This window comes from Apis cerana, linkage group LG9 (genome assembly GCF_029169275.1).
Source record: "Apis cerana isolate GH-2021 linkage group LG9, AcerK_1.0, whole genome shotgun sequence".
Taxonomy (NCBI): domain Eukaryota; kingdom Metazoa; phylum Arthropoda; class Insecta; order Hymenoptera; family Apidae; genus Apis; species Apis cerana.
This window is the reverse complement of record NC_083860.1, coordinates 7132501-7150153: the sequence shown is the minus strand read 5'-3', so window position 1 is coordinate 7150153 and position 17653 is coordinate 7132501. Positions and strand designations below refer to the sequence as shown.

The following is a 17653-nucleotide window of genomic DNA, read 5'->3' as shown; positions in this document are numbered from 1 at the left end:
TCTTTGTGCGTGTGCGCGAAATATCGCGAATGTTTGCGATCCTCTGATGCTACGTCTTTGTTATTGCAACGCCGGGGCGCGTTGAACGTGGCTGCATAAATCGGGAGGACGCAAAGTTTCCGGTTAATATCGGCCTGAACATAGGACAGAGTTCGAATCGGTTCCAATCGATACGGATTATATTTATATTTAATCTTACACCGGATACGATTTCGATAATATCTTAAAGATCGAATATCTTAATTCGAAAGTACGATCGAATTTAATTCTCGAAGCAATTGGTAAATTGGAAAGGAAAATTTCTGGGTAATATTTAAAGAGAGGACAGAGTTCGATTCGAATCGAATCAATAAAATCGGCCAATTTATATTTAATCTGTATCGGATAGAAAGCGACTCGATATACTTACGATTTCGATAACTCGAGAATATCTTAAATATCTGTAATTCGAATTTAATTCTCCTAAGGAGTTGGCAAATTGGAAAGCAGAATTTCTGGGTAATATCGACCTAAAAAGATAATTAAGATTGGTATTTAAGCTAGAAAAGCAGAGTTAAATTCCATCTGATATTTTTATATTAGTATATTCAGTGAGTTCAGTAATATTTGATCGTTTCATTTGATCGTTTGTCCTATTATCAGTACTAGTTTTAGTTACTTAATTCTACGGACAATCATTGGAAAAAAATATATGATTCGAAAGAGAATACTTGGAATATATGACATGCTTTTAGTCGAAACGAAGGAAAATATAAAACATATGCGGAAATACTTCAAATCCAGATTTCAGCTTTCGATCTGGATTAAAGAGATGGCCAATTTTCGAGGCCAGTTTTCGAGATGACTATCGGCCAACGGAAATAGTATGTCAAAGTATTGTCCAACCTTTTATTAGCAGCTTTTTATTTGAATTTTTGAGAATTTAAAAATTTCAGGCCAACTGCGCGAAAACACATTTTCTAAATGAAATCTCGAAATAACGAAACTTGAAATATTCGTTTTCTCTTACACAAAATTTTTTTCATGAAAATACTCTCTTTTGTTTGTTCTGTTGTGTTTCAATTTCTCGTCTCGAGAAAGTGTCTGGTGAAATTAATTCGGCGATTTTTAGGGAAATTGTGGGATTAAAAATTAACGTAAACATTTTTCGTGATCAACATGGAGGATGAATGATTCGATGAAATAAACTTTTTAATTTCGTTTCTAATTGCTCGCTTGATTAAGTTTATAATGTCGTTTCTATGCTCGCTTGATTAAGTTTATAATAAAATTTATAAATCTTCTCGTTTTTTCTCGAATAAAATTCGTTGAACGTTTTTTTCGATCGAAATACGTTAACCTTCGTTTTCTAGAAATATTTCATTAATTTCACGAATTATCAAATAATTAACATTTTTCATTCTTCGATCGTTAATTTGTTAATTGTCGATAAATTTCCAGGGTTTCGTCGAGTTTATGAAAACATTTTATAGAATCTAATTCAAATTTTACTCGTTTCAAATTGGAATCGTACGAATTTTCATGAAATTCGTTGCCACTGTAATTTCATTTTCGAGAAAATAATTCTTCAAGACTAACTTGTCTATTAACTTGTCTTTTTAAAAGTCAATTCATTCTGAGATCTTAACTCGAAACCAAGGCAAGTATCAACATTTACCGAGCTCTTAACTTTTATTTGAAAAGAATTGATCTCACTTCCACGATCATTTCTTCAATAATAATTCCATGATATGGATCCACGATCGATCCTTTGAATAATGATCTCGAGTTCAAATCATCCACGAATAATAACTATTGTCCAAAGCGTTTTCTTTTCATTCGAGTCTCAAAGAAATTATCGAGCCCTGTTTACCAAACAATTATTCCACGAGAATCGTACTCAACAATTCCGTATCCATAGCGCGACAATTCCCCGATGTATCGTGAATGAGTAACGAGCTCACTTGCTCGTTGAAATATTCCACGGGGGGATGATCGAAAATTGTGAGCGTAATCAAGATTCAGTTCATCGGGATTCCCTGAAATTTACCGGAACCTCCCTTCTAATACCCCTCCAAGAGGAAGCAATTTACAAAAGCACTCGTCGCGCGATCTTCGCCGGTTTCACGGTTCCCACGTTCACTCGGCGGATAATTGGGGTAAAAACGAATAAACTGTGTCCCAACTTGGACCCTAATAGTGGTCGGTGAACGGCCACTGTTTTGTAATTACGCGGCTGGCGTCCCTGCTACCTGGTTGTTTTACGCTTTTCCTGGAAAATTCGTGTTAAACTCGTTCGCGTTTCTCTCGTAATTTTCTCGGGAAGGCTTCGATCGAGAATTTTCATATTTAAATACAGGCAAATCGTTGGGTAATTTGGGGCTACTTTTCAATTTGTGCTCAATTTGTGTTGTCTTTTCTTTACTTATTGTAAATTTATAATCCTTTTATCCGTTTTGATTAATTGACTTTCCTGTTTTAGAAGCTCTAGAATCAATTTCATTTCTATAAAATTTTATTTTAAAGGAAAGATAATTTGTTTAACAGCGGTTGACATTTTTGATTCAACAAGCTGTTCGAATAAAATATATTGTAATACGTGTATTTTTATATATTTTCTTATTATTTCCACGTCGTTGTATATATATTATTAAATTATATATAATAAGTAGAACACGAAAGAACGCGCATTAAGTGTTAAATATAAGGAAGATTGTAGATGGAGTAAAGTGTTACATCGAGATCCACTTTTAGTCGATTATTTCCATAATTTGTTAATATATTCATCATGGAAACAATTTTCAAAATCACATTGTGCTTTAATTACGTACTTTAATATGCATGTAAAATTAAAATCGTAAACAAGAAGGTTAATTACACCGCGCAATTAAAACATTGGAAAACCCGTGGAAAACGTGATTCTTGTTGGAAATTGAATCCAGGTCTCGGATAAATCGTCGAATCCTCCACTCGGGATATTGAAATGAAAAATCGAAACGATTTCATTTGAACTGGAACAGAGGAAAAAAAAGGTATTTTACAACAAGCTTCGATTCCTTGAACCCTATTTTCCCTGGATCTCTCGTTCGAAACGGTATTTAATTACGCGATAAAATTGCAATTTGAAATGCCTCGTCAAATTCGTTAATTTTTTAATAGCTAGTAATTCCAACCATGGTTCGCGTATTATTTATTTTTGCCGAATTAAAAATAATTCTTCGTCATTACCGATTATTATTTAAAAATTATTCTTATTAAAGTTCCAAGAATCGATATCTATACTAATAATTGGAGAAAGTATCATCGCCATTAGAAAAAGAAGGAGAATAATTACAATTAATCAGATATTACACTTTGTTCAGGATACTCTTTAAAAAAGATATCACTGTGATCGGTAGTAAAGGATCGAATGGAAATATCTATCTTCTCATCCTTCAAAATTCTATGCAAAATGGGCGCATAATGCTCACCAGGGTTCCTCTCAAGCCCTATTCAACCACTCAGGCGAACCGGCCTTCATTCAAAACTCTGACAAGTCTCGCAACCCGTGCACGTACCGCGTAATTCACTGCACTTTTCCTCGTGCAACTTCCACGGGGCACGTACCGATCCGTGCCCAATCCTTCACTATTGTCTTCTGACTTATCGTCGATAATTTTCTCCCTCCGTTTCCTTTATCTTTAAACATACACAAACGAAACCATTAATTACAATAACGCTTATTAAATTATTGACAATTGCGGCGCAATTTTATAAATAAAAAGATTGGATCAATAATTGGAACAATTAATGTACCCATAGCAACGAATTTAATCCTCAAGAAACGTTAATATATATATAAAGTTATTTTTACATATTTTTGGTAACTAAAAAAATCACTTATTTAAAATTTTTAACGATATTTATATTATTTCCAATCGAATAATATTCATTTCAATTTCATTTTCATATAGTATAAAGACCTCTATCTCTAATTATTTGCAATAATTATTTCCATTGCAACCGCTCTAATTACATAAATTAATCAACCTTTTCATATTATCTTCTCGAGAATTGTTGTTGCTTTTATTTCATTTTATTCCCTTGACAATTAACTCGGCCAATGGCGTTCACGTTTATTTACTACGTGAACGAAAATGGGACATCGTGTGTGCTTCATGCACCGGCTGATTGTGCTCATCGGTCGAGTTTATCGTAACGACAAAATCTTCCGCCAGGATCTACGGGCGTTATCTCTTTTGATCGCGTCTTCGTTGCTCATCCACGGTTTAATGACGTTAATCATTGCACACGAGCATCAAGTTATCGGTAGCCACTGAATTCTGTAGCCGTTCTCCACTTTTGCCTGATGAATATCCCTCCTTCTTCTCCAATGATGTTCAATCTTCGTGCTCGTTCGTGTAGAGATTAGGGAAGATGGTGGATGGTCTTCATATGCTTATTTCATATGTTGCTCTTCGCCCATGGGGCGTAAAGAAAGATCAAAATATTACTTCGGATTCATTTCGTTCATTTTGTAAAGTAAATTTCTGAAAAGGTGAATCGCTGCAAATAAGATTGAATTTTTAGCAAGTAAATTCACGTGATGAAATTTCATATTTGCGTAGAAAAATTTCGTTTAATTTATTCAACGATTGTTCATTGTTCGTGCCTCAATTTTATATATCTTATTGTCTGATCAAGACGCAATTTAATTGACACGCGTTATAATTTTTTTCATCCTTTCATTTTCATGCTTTTTACGCAGTTTACCGGAATTCGATCGAAATGGAACGTTAACATTGTATTTGACACGCGTAATTTATTTTCCAATTTTCTTCCGCTTTGTAAAAGATCGAAATGAAAAAGAATTTTCATGCAGGGATACAAGATTCAATATTACAATGTCGGAATATTTTACTCGACGTACGCAATTTCTTCCTTAATTGTTCCTTCTGCTTTGTGGGATATCAAATTGTAAAAGAAGTTGTTACACGAATTCCTCGCAGATTCATCGTCTGTCTTAGAACGGGATACTTTAGTTAACGCATCGTTTCTTCCATCCATTTCCTTTCTCTCCGTGAGATGGTAGTGTATGAAAGAAAAACTGGAAATAAAATTTATATTTCGATAATATAAAAGGTAAATAATCGATAAAATTATCAACACTTACAAGCTCGAGAGTTGCATTGTCGAAAAACATATTCTATGTGTATATCGAGTTTACGTTGTAAATCATTTTCGATATTGGAAAATATGGAGAGAATGCGTTGCAAAAATATGGTGGAAAAATAACTGGCGCAAAAAAATAGTGAAATTATTGAGAATTTTTCTCCGATGTCGAACGAACTCGATCGATCAGTTTTTAGTCCGCGTTTTTAACCACTTTCATTCGTGGAATTTTCTTCTTGGACTTGTAACCATTCATTTACTGAACCTTATTTCTTTTAGAATAATAGACAGCCGGAAATACGGATGAATCGATTCGCGCCCTAGAGAATTTATTAGAAGTGACTTCCGTCAATCAACAGTTGGTGGCTATGACGAATATCTTCGACGAATGCAGTTTGCCGCAGTTTTTGAATAATTGTTTTTATTCAATTTTTCTCTTTTATACAGTCCATATTTCTAAAAGATTCCTAGAAGAAGAAGATGTTTTGAAATAGAAAATTATGTACAGAATAGAATTGAAAAATTTGTACAAGATATCACGTTTATATTATTCTTGTACATTAAGTGAAGTTGAATTAATTTTATTCGATGTTTTCATAATATCGAAATTGAAATATGAACGTTTTATACAATAAAAATAAGTAGAAAAATGGAATGCATAATGTGTATTCAGGTTTGTTTATTCGCTCATTCTCGATTCGGTTTTATATTTTCCATTTATTCGTTACATTTTTCACTCGTGTTTTTATATTTTTCTTCAAAGAAGGGATATTTTTTTTGTATTTATTATTGAGCATTCTTCAATCGTGTCTCCACGATTCTTATTTCTGTATTTCTGTAATGATATTTCACGCAATGTCACTGGAACGAAACGAAATTCGGTTATTCAGTATTCGGGAGACACTCGCTGCTTCAAGTTAAACGTCACTTATGAAGATTCCACTTGCTCTTATCTAATATCGCACAGCAAAAGGACAAATCTGTTGAGGAACTTCCCGCTTAATACCATTCACGCATTCTGACATTACTCAACAACGAAACTTAGTTCAAGCGTTCTCATTAAATTCCTGAAGTCTAACAATTCTAACTGAGTTTAATCATCTATTCAACAAAGGAACGAAATTCACGAAAAATTCCATAAATAAAATTCTAGATATTTTACAAACTCTCATAACAATTTCAAATAAAGATTCTGAATTTTAATTATAATATCTATATATATTCATTCATTAGAATATATTGATCTCACACAAATAATAAAAATACAACGATTACTTGGAATTTATATTTAGATTGATTAAAATTTTACAAGATAAAAATTCAAGATCCACAAGATAATAATTTGTAAAAGATACAAGATTACAAGAATTATGCATAGAAAATTAATAATCAATTCAATAAATCCTCAAACATCTCGTTCACTCTATTAATAATCTCTCAATGCTTAATAATATTTCCATCAAACTTAATCAATTTCCTCAAACTAATTAGACGCTTCAAACCAATCCAAACTTTCTTAAACTTTAATCACAAGATCATAAATCGTTTCAAAAGAAATCGTAACATTAACAATCATCGAGTAACGAGTAACATTTCAAACTTTTTCAAACTTCACGTTTAATCATCGTTAAACAATTAACGAATCGTTTCAAAAACGGTCCAAACTCGCCATCAACTTTTCCCAATCTTAATCACAACATCACAAACAACGCGTGAAAACATCACACGATCGCTTCAAACGAAACGATAACGTTTAATCGTCGTTAATTGCAGATAACAAGAAGCAATATAATCAGAAGCAGAGGAGTTGAATTGAGAGTCGATCCAATTATTCAGACTTGATCCTCGTCGTCTTGTGGAGGTCGCGATGGCATAAATTCGTGCTTCCCGCTCGAACATCGCCCGCGGCCGGATAGTTGGCAAACGTGCTGTGTTTCCATTTCCATCCGCCAAGATTCAGCCTCGAGGCGTGGAAGAGTCTCGCGGAACTTCCGCTGTAAACCAAAGGGGAATTGGCCTTAGCTGGGTGGAAACTCGGAAATTCTGTCTTTAGTCACGTAGCCGTGGGACGATTCCCGTGGCTTTGTTAACCAGCCTGTCCTTGGACTCCTGAGAGGGACCTTGCCACGGATACCGGAAACGGGGAATACTAGTTGGGGATTTGTTTCCATTGCAGCTATCTATCGAATTGGCTACTGATCGCTCGAAACTGTTTGTATTTGGTACGTATATACGTTTGCTAGTTTATTATCAAGTGGTTATCGAATTTGGTGTTGGAGTTTGGGTTAGAATTGTGGATTAGAATCGGGGATTTAATATGATGTTTTATCGATATTGTTATTACATTAAAAATATGTAGAAATTGAATCGGGTTTGATAGTTTATACGGAATGGTTATTGGCTTTTATTGAAGTCGAATTAAGTGGAGTATTGCGAATTGATGTGATGTTGTATCATTAGCTCTTTTTAATTTAACCTGATATATTTCTAATTTAATTTCAATTGACGGAAGTTTATGGAAATTATTTGTATCAGGATTGATAGTTTATTAGGATGATTATTGGCTTTACTGTGTCAGAGCTGCTGTTAGTAGGTCGGGGAATTGGCACGATATTACTATATTATTATTATACGAATCACTATTATTTCTCTAAACAAGGTAGGTGTTTATTATTAATAGTATTATGAAATAATCTAATTTAATAATTGAAATATGAATTTCCACTGTCACTTCATATTCATATCAATAGTTTGTTAATATTCAAGCAATAACGAAATAAAAAAAATGCATTAAACTACGACAATATCAAATTTGAAAAAATTGCAAATAATCTGATTACTTCTTATAAGAAGAGAATTAGAGATTTTTAAAAATCCAACAATGCATAGCAAACACCCAACTTTTTTCTTATCATTTTTCATCTCGAAGAATCCAAAAAGACAAAAAAAAAAAGCAGATATTCTGTTAAAACACATATTTCGTTAAAGTCAAAAATTATCATCGAAAATACCGTTCGCTCAAAAAACACGCTCAAAGAATGCCATCAAGATCGATCAATTGTAAAGTCGTCAACACGAATGCGAAATTCCCATCTATTCTTCTCTCTCTCTCTCTCTCTCTTTTCATCTTCACGAAGCGAAATGAATTTCAATTGAATTACGTTATCGAATAACGAATGATCGAACGCAATTCGTACACCAAGGTACAAAAGTTTATTTTTCCGCCCCGATGGAATTTTGTCCGGAATCTATTATTTCGTGAAGGTAGCCAGTGCCAAAGTGGGCTGGTAATATCGAAAGATCAACACACGCCACGAATTATGCAGCCCTTACGGCCCTTCCCCGGCCTTTCACCACGTCGACTCGGCTTCGGCCAACTTCGGCTTTCTCCGGCTCGGAGATCGGCCTCGGCCACTGTACCCCCAAGACCCTTACAACCCCCCTGCTCGAACAACACAATGCATACAGAGGAGGGAAAACTACTTTATGCGGAACTCGAGGTGAAATTGCATTTATGGCGAACCGGTCGCGGGCTTTGTTGTGGACAGTTGTTGTAATTGTTTGATTTATATGAAAATTGGAAACAGCCGTGAGCCGACCTACGTTTGACGTAATAAGTCTGCCACGTTGCACGATTATTTTGCTTAAGAGAAACTCGATACGGATATTCGATTCGCGGTGATTTATTTGCGCGACATTATCGATTTAAAACAAAATTTTTTCCATCGATTTTAGCTAGAAAGTACAACTTTATTATCGTGATTCGTTTTTCAACATTTGTTTAAAATTTATTTAGACGTTGAACCATTTTTTTTTTTGGGTAAAATTTGTAATATTAATTTTGCGCTTTTATTTAAAATCTTTCAAATGGGTTAAAAATAAAAATAGAGTCGTAGAACAATTTCAATTCGAGTTATCGCAATGATATAAAAATCGATATTGTCGACACAACGATACGATGGTCGTTCAAAAATACGAGCGATCCGGCCGTTCGACCGGATATACTAGATTTCGGCTATTCGCGTTTCTGAAACCAGCAAATCATTGCGGCGAATCGTAGGACAGAGTGCAATTACATCAAGCTTTAGCGAACCAACCAACGTGGCCGGGCGAACGATTGGAAATCCCAGCTACGTGGCTGTGGCCACCTACGTGCTATTAGGTGCTCACCTAGCTGGATCGTGCGCACGCGATTTAGCTGGACGTTGTAGATAAATTTCTGCAGACGCCGCCCCTCCCCCCGATCCGTAATCCTCCGATTACACGATGAAATTGGCGTCAATGTAAAAAAAAAAAATAGAGAGCCTCTTGTTCGCTTTTAATCAGTTGCCACCGGGCTTTCTCGATTTCTCTCCTCGATTTTCCATTCCTCGATGACGATTATTGTGAACACGGGAGAATCCATACCTCTGTTCCATGCAATTTTTCATTTTTTTTTTTTATTCGCGAATAGTAATTCTTTTCGCATCGAATGATCCGACTCTGATGAGAGATTTATCGTCGATGTTTGATGAATTTTTCAGCTGTTGTGCATTTATATTTTTGAGGGATTGGTTTTTGACTTTTTGGGAGGAAGGAAGGGGAGGAGGATTTTGTTGCGAAACGGCAATCATTGCGATTCTGCTTCATTTACACAAGTTTAATATTTTTCGTACATTGATTTTATTTTTTTCGCCGAACAATCGATTTGTCCAATCGATTAATTAATGAATTCTGAGCATGGAATTCGGAGGGAAGGGGGGAATTAAATCATGCAAGATAGTGGTTTTAGGTAATTGGGATTGAGATGTTTATCACGCCGGGCACATCTTGGGAGCAACTGATTAATTTACATTATCTCGTAGACATCGTATTTTAGACTAAGGACATTCTAATCGTAACTTAAGCTTATAGCAACAGCTAAAGATAACATCTGTAATTAATCTTACGCGGAATTCTGCTTGAAATTTGATACGCGTGTCTATATACCGAGTGAAAATTGGGCTATCTTTCTCCGCATATCTAATCACGGATCTTAATATCGTCTAAATTGAAAAGACTTTCGATTCGAATCGCGCCACAAACACGAGGATGGAATAATCCTTGTTTGATCCTAGACACTAGGAGCATTACGATATCATCGCATTTAACAATCGTTAAATGTCCAAAATCCCAAACGCATAACAAATCAGAATATTCTCTCCAAAAATAATCATTATTAAATCCTGCCACATACATTCGTACGCGCAGCATAAAAGCACAAGGATAGAGGAAACACAAGAAAAATCTTTTTTCTCAACGCAATAATTCTCAAAAATAAAATCTCCAAAAACTAATCTTTGCTTATTTATCACGTGCACGAAATGACACGTTTCATGTACGCGCATTAATTACCAAAAATTGCCAAAAAACACCTAATCCTCATTTTTTCTTTCATCCGGGACAACAACTCGATGGACACACTATATATATATATATAGGACACCGTTTCCAGGTGTCGACGAACGAGCACACACGCTCGACGAAAATAAAAAACGCGATTAAGGGCCGACTTGTAATCGCAGCTCGTAAATAAAATTGCATCACGCGTAATATCTTAGCCCATACGGTTCGCCGCCCGTGACTAATGCGCACCCTCGTTAGAGACTCGAGGTCGTTTGCGGTTTACTGCCGTCTTTTGCCTTGGCACCAAAGCACAAGAGGAGGGTTGAAAGGAACGAGAAAGATAGAGAAAAAAAAGGGCGGAACACTCCGTTAACCTAAGTCCACATCCTTCAACGCTAGGTAATAAAGACGGCTGGGCTTATAAGGAGACACGGATGATGAGGATACTTTGCAGAGAGAGAGAGAGAGAGAGAGAGAGAGAGAGTTTGGATAGCATCGATGCCAAGGCAAAGGCTTGGAATGCGTACAAACTGGCGGAATAAGGAGAGCTGAGGAGAGCTTCTCTTTGATCTGTTATCGGGTAATCGTATCGAAAGTATAGCCAGGAAGGGCGAGAACAGTGGTTGTTGGAAAGGAGAGGAGAATGGAGACGGCGGTGTTGAGCAAAGCGATCGATTAATCGAGAAATCGAGCCTGATATGATGTTTCTTTGTGTTTCTTTGTGCACACGAAATCTCGTAATTACGATTTCTTTTAAAATAACGATCGTATAGAAAAAGATTCGAAGTTTTTCTCTTCCAAAGATAGTTTACGATATCTAAGTATTAAGTGTCATCGAAAACGATTGAATTAATTAAAGAGAATGAATTCAATGGTTGAACGATGGCTTAGAATCACGAATATCATAAGACTTCCTCGATATTCCCCTCCTCCTGTTATTCTATTTACCAAACCGTAAGATTTTGCTTGGCAGGGAAGAGAAAGAGGCGTTTCCGCGTCACGTACGCGTGTTAAAGCATAGGCTAGAAACGAATAGGAATGGCGATCAATCGGGGAATGAAATTTCGAATGATGCGTTTCCGCATCACGTACGCGTCTTAAAGCGTAGGCTCGGATGGGAAATGGCGATCAATCGGCGAATCGACTTTCGTATTCGTTTTCACAGCTATTTTGTACCGTCACGGGGAAACGAGGAACTGATCAATGTTTATTGCGCTCCGCGATCCCCGGAAAAATTGGTTGGATTTATGCGGAACGTGAGCGCATTGTATTACACTTTGCCGTGCTCGAAATTTTCAACGGCCGCGTGCAATTTCCCTCTGGCGCTGTTAAAGGAGATCGCGCTTCCCATTGGAAACGTTTTAACATCCAAATATTGAATAACGTCACGGTGTTTACCATTTCGGTGTCGAATGATCGCGGTCTCTCTCTCTCTCTCTTCGAACAAAGAAAATAACGTTTCGATTTTGTGAAAATATTGTCGTTCCGTGTTGTTATGAAATTGTTGTCGTTTTGTTTTGTTTTCGTTAACAATGATTTTACGTATAATGCACGTGTTAACATTGCGAGATTGCGAATTTTTGTTTTATAATCGTTTATTTATAAAGCTACGTGGTTTAATTTATCACGTTACGTATTAAGATTGAGAATTTTATTTTTAATTTTACCGATATTGGGAATGATGGTACGTCAGATGATGATAATACACTCTTACTAATATAAAACTTGACTAGTTAAAATTATATTGTAATCAAACTCGTTATTATGCAAGGGGATTTATCATCATTTTGACTTGTATTTTAATCAGAGTCATTTATATGATAATTAAACTACGCTAATCTATTCGTGAATATAATTAAAAAAAAAAAGTAAAGGCCAAGAAGGAAAATCGTTCCACCCTTCGCGTTAAATACACGTAATTTAAATGTTGAAATTTCTTATAAATTTGCAAATATCTTCATCCTGGCACAACAACAATGTTACTTTACTTATACATGCCCAGCAAGATTTATCGATCCACGAACAATACGAAAATTTTCTTCTTCGAAATCAGAATCGAAAGCATAATCTGAATAATCCAGTGGACTAAACGCTGACGATTCGTGGAACAGGGGCAATCTGTTAAACAGGAAACACGTAGGAGTGTCTGAAATGTAAGGGAGGAGGGAGAGGGGGTCTGTTTCCTGGCATCGGTTTCGAGTCGAGACATCGATTCGCGTTGAATTAGGTGGCCGGCTGAAAATTCTGGCTATCCGACATGCATTGGACCCTGTTCAATTACCTCCCTCCCTTTCCTCCTTCTCCTTCCTTCTTGAGAATCCCGGAAATCTAGAAATTCGGGATTAATCGAGATCGCGATCAAATTGCTCGGGGTTTATGGGATTGGATCCTTGCTATGCCTGTAAAACTTGATTCGTCTTCGACCGATTAATATTTGCGATTATATTCTTAAATTTTCAAAGATTGTTAAATTTAAACATAATAAATAATTTTTATTTTTCTTTATTAAATTTTTTCGCGTTCTTGTCAGAATTTTACCCCATTTCGTTTATCGAACACAGAATCGATAATGCTTGCTGCGTTTCTCTTCAAAATTTTTTAAAAAATATTATCTCTTTTCACACTTGTTACATCGTAAACTCTTTCGCGTTCAATTGGAATAAATTTCTTAATAATTATAGAATCGATGATTACTCATTGATTAAACCCCGTTTCTATCTTTCTTGAAAGATCCTTAAAAAAAAATCCTACCTTTTCCAATCTCCTCATTATCGCAACTCCAATTAATCAAAGGATAGCCAAAGGATCGTCAACGTTATTATTCATAATTTATCTCGCAACAATCAAGAAACTTCGTCCAACTGCCACGACACGATGTTCAGTAGTTGGCTGGCGCAGGCACAGTGGCGGCAAAGTGGAAAAGGCAAGTGTGTTGTCAGACTTCTCGAGGGAGGAGTAGAAGGGTTGGTAACTGGCTGGCTTTAGCTTTGAATTCAAAGGGAGAAGGGTGGATGGGAAGCAGACGAGAAATTAACGAACTGGCTGAAGCCAAAACGAATTATCGGGTCGAGCAATTTCTTAAACAGCGACGAAGAAGATATATATCGAACTTATATTTTTATATCATCATATTTTATACACAGTCGGGACACGTGGCGAACAATGGTCGCAGGCAACGTTTCGTTTTCGAGGTTGAAAAAGAACGAGTCTCTCGAGAATCTCGATGAATTTCATGGGTCACAGCTGCGAAATCGAGACACGATTCTTCTCGGTCGCGCAACTTTTGAAATTGGAATATTCGCGTCGTGCATCGCTCTTTCGACAATCGTGACTCTTGTGCGCGAAAAGTTTTGTCGGGGGAGCGTTGGATATTGAAATAAATGATGCGATACGATCGTGAAAAATATTTCGATGAGTTCTTATATATATGTTTTGTATAATGGGACGGTGAATGAATATTTTAAATAAATATCGAATTTAATTTAATTACTATTCGATTGAATTTAAAACTGTTATAGTTGTTATTTTTGTAATATTTTAATTATAATTCTAAACATATTTTTTAATTATATGGAAATAATTATATATCTTTAAAAGTTACCATTATTTTTCGTTGAAGTATATGTACGTATTTCGTAATTGATTAAAAGAAAAGAAAAGAGAATTTTGTATATACATGAGTACCATGTATATATCGAATCTTTAAATTTTCTATAAATGTACGAACATCTGCAATCCATTCACGAGAAGCGTTTTATATTTTTTTTTATCCGGTTAGTAAGGAAATTTTTGTATCGAATAATGTTATTTTTCTATTGTGGAACGATGAATGGCAGGCATTGAAACTTACCAGGTTGGAAACGCACGATAAAGTATCTTTTCTTTCGCTATCTTCGTTTCTTCTCGAATTTCCACAGTTATGTTTCCTGTAATAAAGCAACACGGAGGATATATATATTTCAAATATTTCGTCACTGGGAATTTCACACTGAAATTCCATCAATTTTTCTCGAAAATTGATATTCGACGAATATTTACGTTAGAACGTATATTAAACGCTCGAAATATTTTTCCAGCAATATTTTTTAAAGCAACACCAATGTCGAATCAATCGGTAAATTTATCACGTCAAATAAATTTTTATTACAATATATTTATATTGCTCGAAAATAATTACAGGAATGCATGGCGGAAACGCGAAAAGGGTTGGTTGCTCGTACAGCTAGCTTAAATAATAAAAGAGGACTTTTATGTGGAGGGGAAAAAAAGGAAGAGAGAGAGAGAGAGAGAGAAAAGATTTTAGTCAAGGAAAAGCACAGACATTTGCATTAATCCTACCACGGGAAAAATTAATTTTTAACTCTCGGCCACTTCTACTGCTTTCCCGGCTTAAAATCCACCCGTTCCATAAGTTCATTTCTTTTTTATACTCTAAGCTCGCCGGAGTGCTAAGCTTAGTTTTATCAAATCAGTTTCATTAGATCTTTCTATCTTGAAGAAAAATCGCGACGAGAAATACTTTTTTTCTTTCTTTCGATTTTAGGAGAATAAATAAATATAGTCAAATTTTTTTCCAATTATTATCGCCACATGCATTCAACTGCAATTTGAAATAATTCGTCGCTATTCGTTCCAACTATTAGATTGTGAATACAATTGAAAATCTTGAAGAAATTATGCCTTGCTCATTTGTACCGCATCGAGACTATCTTCAACAATTAGAAAAATATTAACACGCTCGTACAATTTTATCTTTTCTATTTGGAATTTCAGTCGATATTCGATAATCGAAATTCGATTAAGGTTTCTTTTTTTGAGCTAGAAAATATTCGTTTCCGCTCTTAGATATTTCGTTTTTCATCGTCGTACAGTCACTTTTCCGCATCTCCACCCATCCATTATGCCGTATTGCGCGGGTGTAATTGCCTCGTGGAAAAAAATGAGCCTCGGCGTTTCCTCCGCGTTTCCTCGCAAGGAATTAAAAATTTCACCGACCCGACGCGACGCGCGCGCCATCCTGTCGTCCGGCAAATTACGCTTTTCGCCACTGCGGACCCGCCAGATGCGTCTCCACGACTTTTCATCGTGGGATAAAATACGGGCAGGAATTTAGAGTTTTCAAAAGCGTGTCGGACAGTCACGCGATGCTGCATTGCGCTTATTTTCAATGCGGACGATTCTTGCTTCATTCGACTTTTCGTTTAAGTTTCTTTGAGTTGAAAAGATCTTCGCGTGAAAAATTTATCGATTCGTTTAAATTTAAATTTTTTTTTTTTTTGTTAAACATGTACTATTTTTAACACTGTTATTCTTATTAGAGGAAAATTTAATGAAAAAGTATGAACGTAAATCAAAATTCCATTAGACGGTTTACAATCATGTTAGATTTTATTCTTGGTAAAGTAGTAATGTATTACGGTTCGTCAGGCAAATAGTACGAAATGATATCTTATCAGTCAGTTGACGTACGAGCATGAGTTATCGTCGGATACAGTGGAACAATGTACAGTTTGATGAATAGAAACGCACGAGATATAAACTAATTTTACTTTGTAATTAAATTAAGAAAAATTACATTACTTCTCGTTCTTACTGTAAATTATTATTAATTCTTATTAATAGATTAATGAATATTTTTAAGATCAATCCTTTAGAGTTATCTTATGAATATTCATATACGAATATATATATACATAGCTCGACCAGAAAATTTTCATATTTTTGGTCAAAGTGCTATTACTTACTTCCTTTCATTGACCTAATTAGTTACGACTGTAAAACTTCTACATTATAATGGAAGACATAAAAGTGAATATAAATGGATTATAATAAAATGTATTTTAGACTTTTATTCTTCCTTATGATATAATATCTTTTCCTTTATTAATACAATAAAACTGTCAAGGATACATAAAATGAAAAATATTGAATGAGATACGTTTTAATTTAAAAGGGATAATTGTTCCACTTAAAGTTTTAATTTCGATTACGAGAAATGATCCCTTTTAATTATCCATTTCTCAAAATATTTTACAATCCCAAAACCATTACTTTCGTCCCATTAAATTACAACTTATTCCGTTCCCATTTACTTGTTTTACTTTTTCAATGCTTTATCAATTCATTTCTCCTTCGAGTTCTAAAAATATTATTATTATTTTCTAAAAATAATAATAATAATAATTTTGACTCGTCGTCACTCGTCTCGTAAAATAATAAAAAAAAAAAACATTTAATCGTTTAATTTAATCTCATCGATGAAAACCGCGTATATAACAGTTTCAATGATTTAATACGTGGTGCTCTGTTCGATAAGTAATTTACGTAGTAACGGTACACGGATCCCATAAGTGGTCCGTATGCAGGAAGACGCGTAGAACAGGAACGTTTATGGCGCGACAGAGGACTTTGGAATCGAACAGAACGGGTATGCGTGTGTGCACACCGTTGGACAAGCGACAGAGGTGCACGAAACTTCGAAACAAGTAGGGTATTTTGGTGCACGACCAAACAAGTAGATTATATAGAGTGTGTAACCAAACCAGCGTGTTACAACACCTAGTATGTGGTCAAGACAAGTAGATTATACGCGTTATTTGATCAGACGTTGGATTTGTACGTAGCCAGGCAAACAGCGCGAAGACATTACGCGGCCGGACGAGTGGAACGTGTTTAGTTGGACAAATAGTATCACGACCTTGTGTAGTTAGGCGGGTAGAATGTTTCTACATCTTGACAGCAGAGTGGACAAAACAGATTGGGAGGGGAGGATGTAATACGTTAAGCAACGCGGAGAGAATAATTAAAAAACGATGCGATGTTAGAAATGTTTCTTAAAATTCCAATCTAAAATCGAAATAAATTATCAACTTGAAATTCAATGTAATGTAATGTAATGTAATGTATGTTAATCCGTTCAAAATTCTCAGCATAATTTAATGTTTTGCTTCCGATATTTGTTTCTGATAACAAAATTCTAAATTTGGAATGGAATGAAACGAAATTATATATACGAAACTCGAGTTAAACTTTTTGAAACTGTGTTATACATAAGGAATAAAAAAACTAATTTCAAGTGGTATAAATCGATACATGGGGAGGCGTACGAACGAAACTCTTCGCCAACAAATTCTTAATTGATTTCAATCGATATGAATTA

The 17653-nt window shown here is 35.2% G+C and overlaps 1 protein-coding gene and 1 long non-coding RNA gene across 19 annotated transcripts in view; one reads left to right on the top strand and one right to left on the bottom strand.

Moving 5' to 3' along the window:
• The window catches only part of LOC108003092 (neuroligin-4, Y-linked-like), a 307743-nt gene that overhangs the window by 91692 nt on the left and 198398 nt on the right, over positions 1-17653 (bottom strand). For 10 of the 15 annotated variants that reach the window (XM_062079286.1, XM_062079272.1, XM_062079271.1 and 7 more), the window contains one exon: positions 14345-14420. The exons of 4 other annotated variants lie outside the window; for them this stretch is intronic. The gene's annotated coding sequence lies outside the window, so the exon portion shown is untranslated. Of the gene's footprint in view, positions 1-6985; positions 7125-14344; positions 14421-17653 lie in introns of those variants that run through there. One more of the 15 variants, XR_009831121.1, reaches the window with a different exon arrangement.
• Positions 1-17653, top strand: part of LOC133666668 (uncharacterized) — a 101518-nt gene that overhangs the window by 38764 nt on the left and 45101 nt on the right. For 3 of the 4 annotated variants that reach the window (XR_009831127.1, XR_009831126.1, XR_009831128.1), the window contains exon 3: positions 6904-7352. The exons of the other annotated variant lie outside the window; for it this stretch is intronic. This is a non-coding gene — a long non-coding RNA (uncharacterized LOC133666668). The remainder of the gene's footprint in view (positions 1-6903; positions 7353-17653) is intronic. 4 annotated transcript variants of the gene reach the window in all.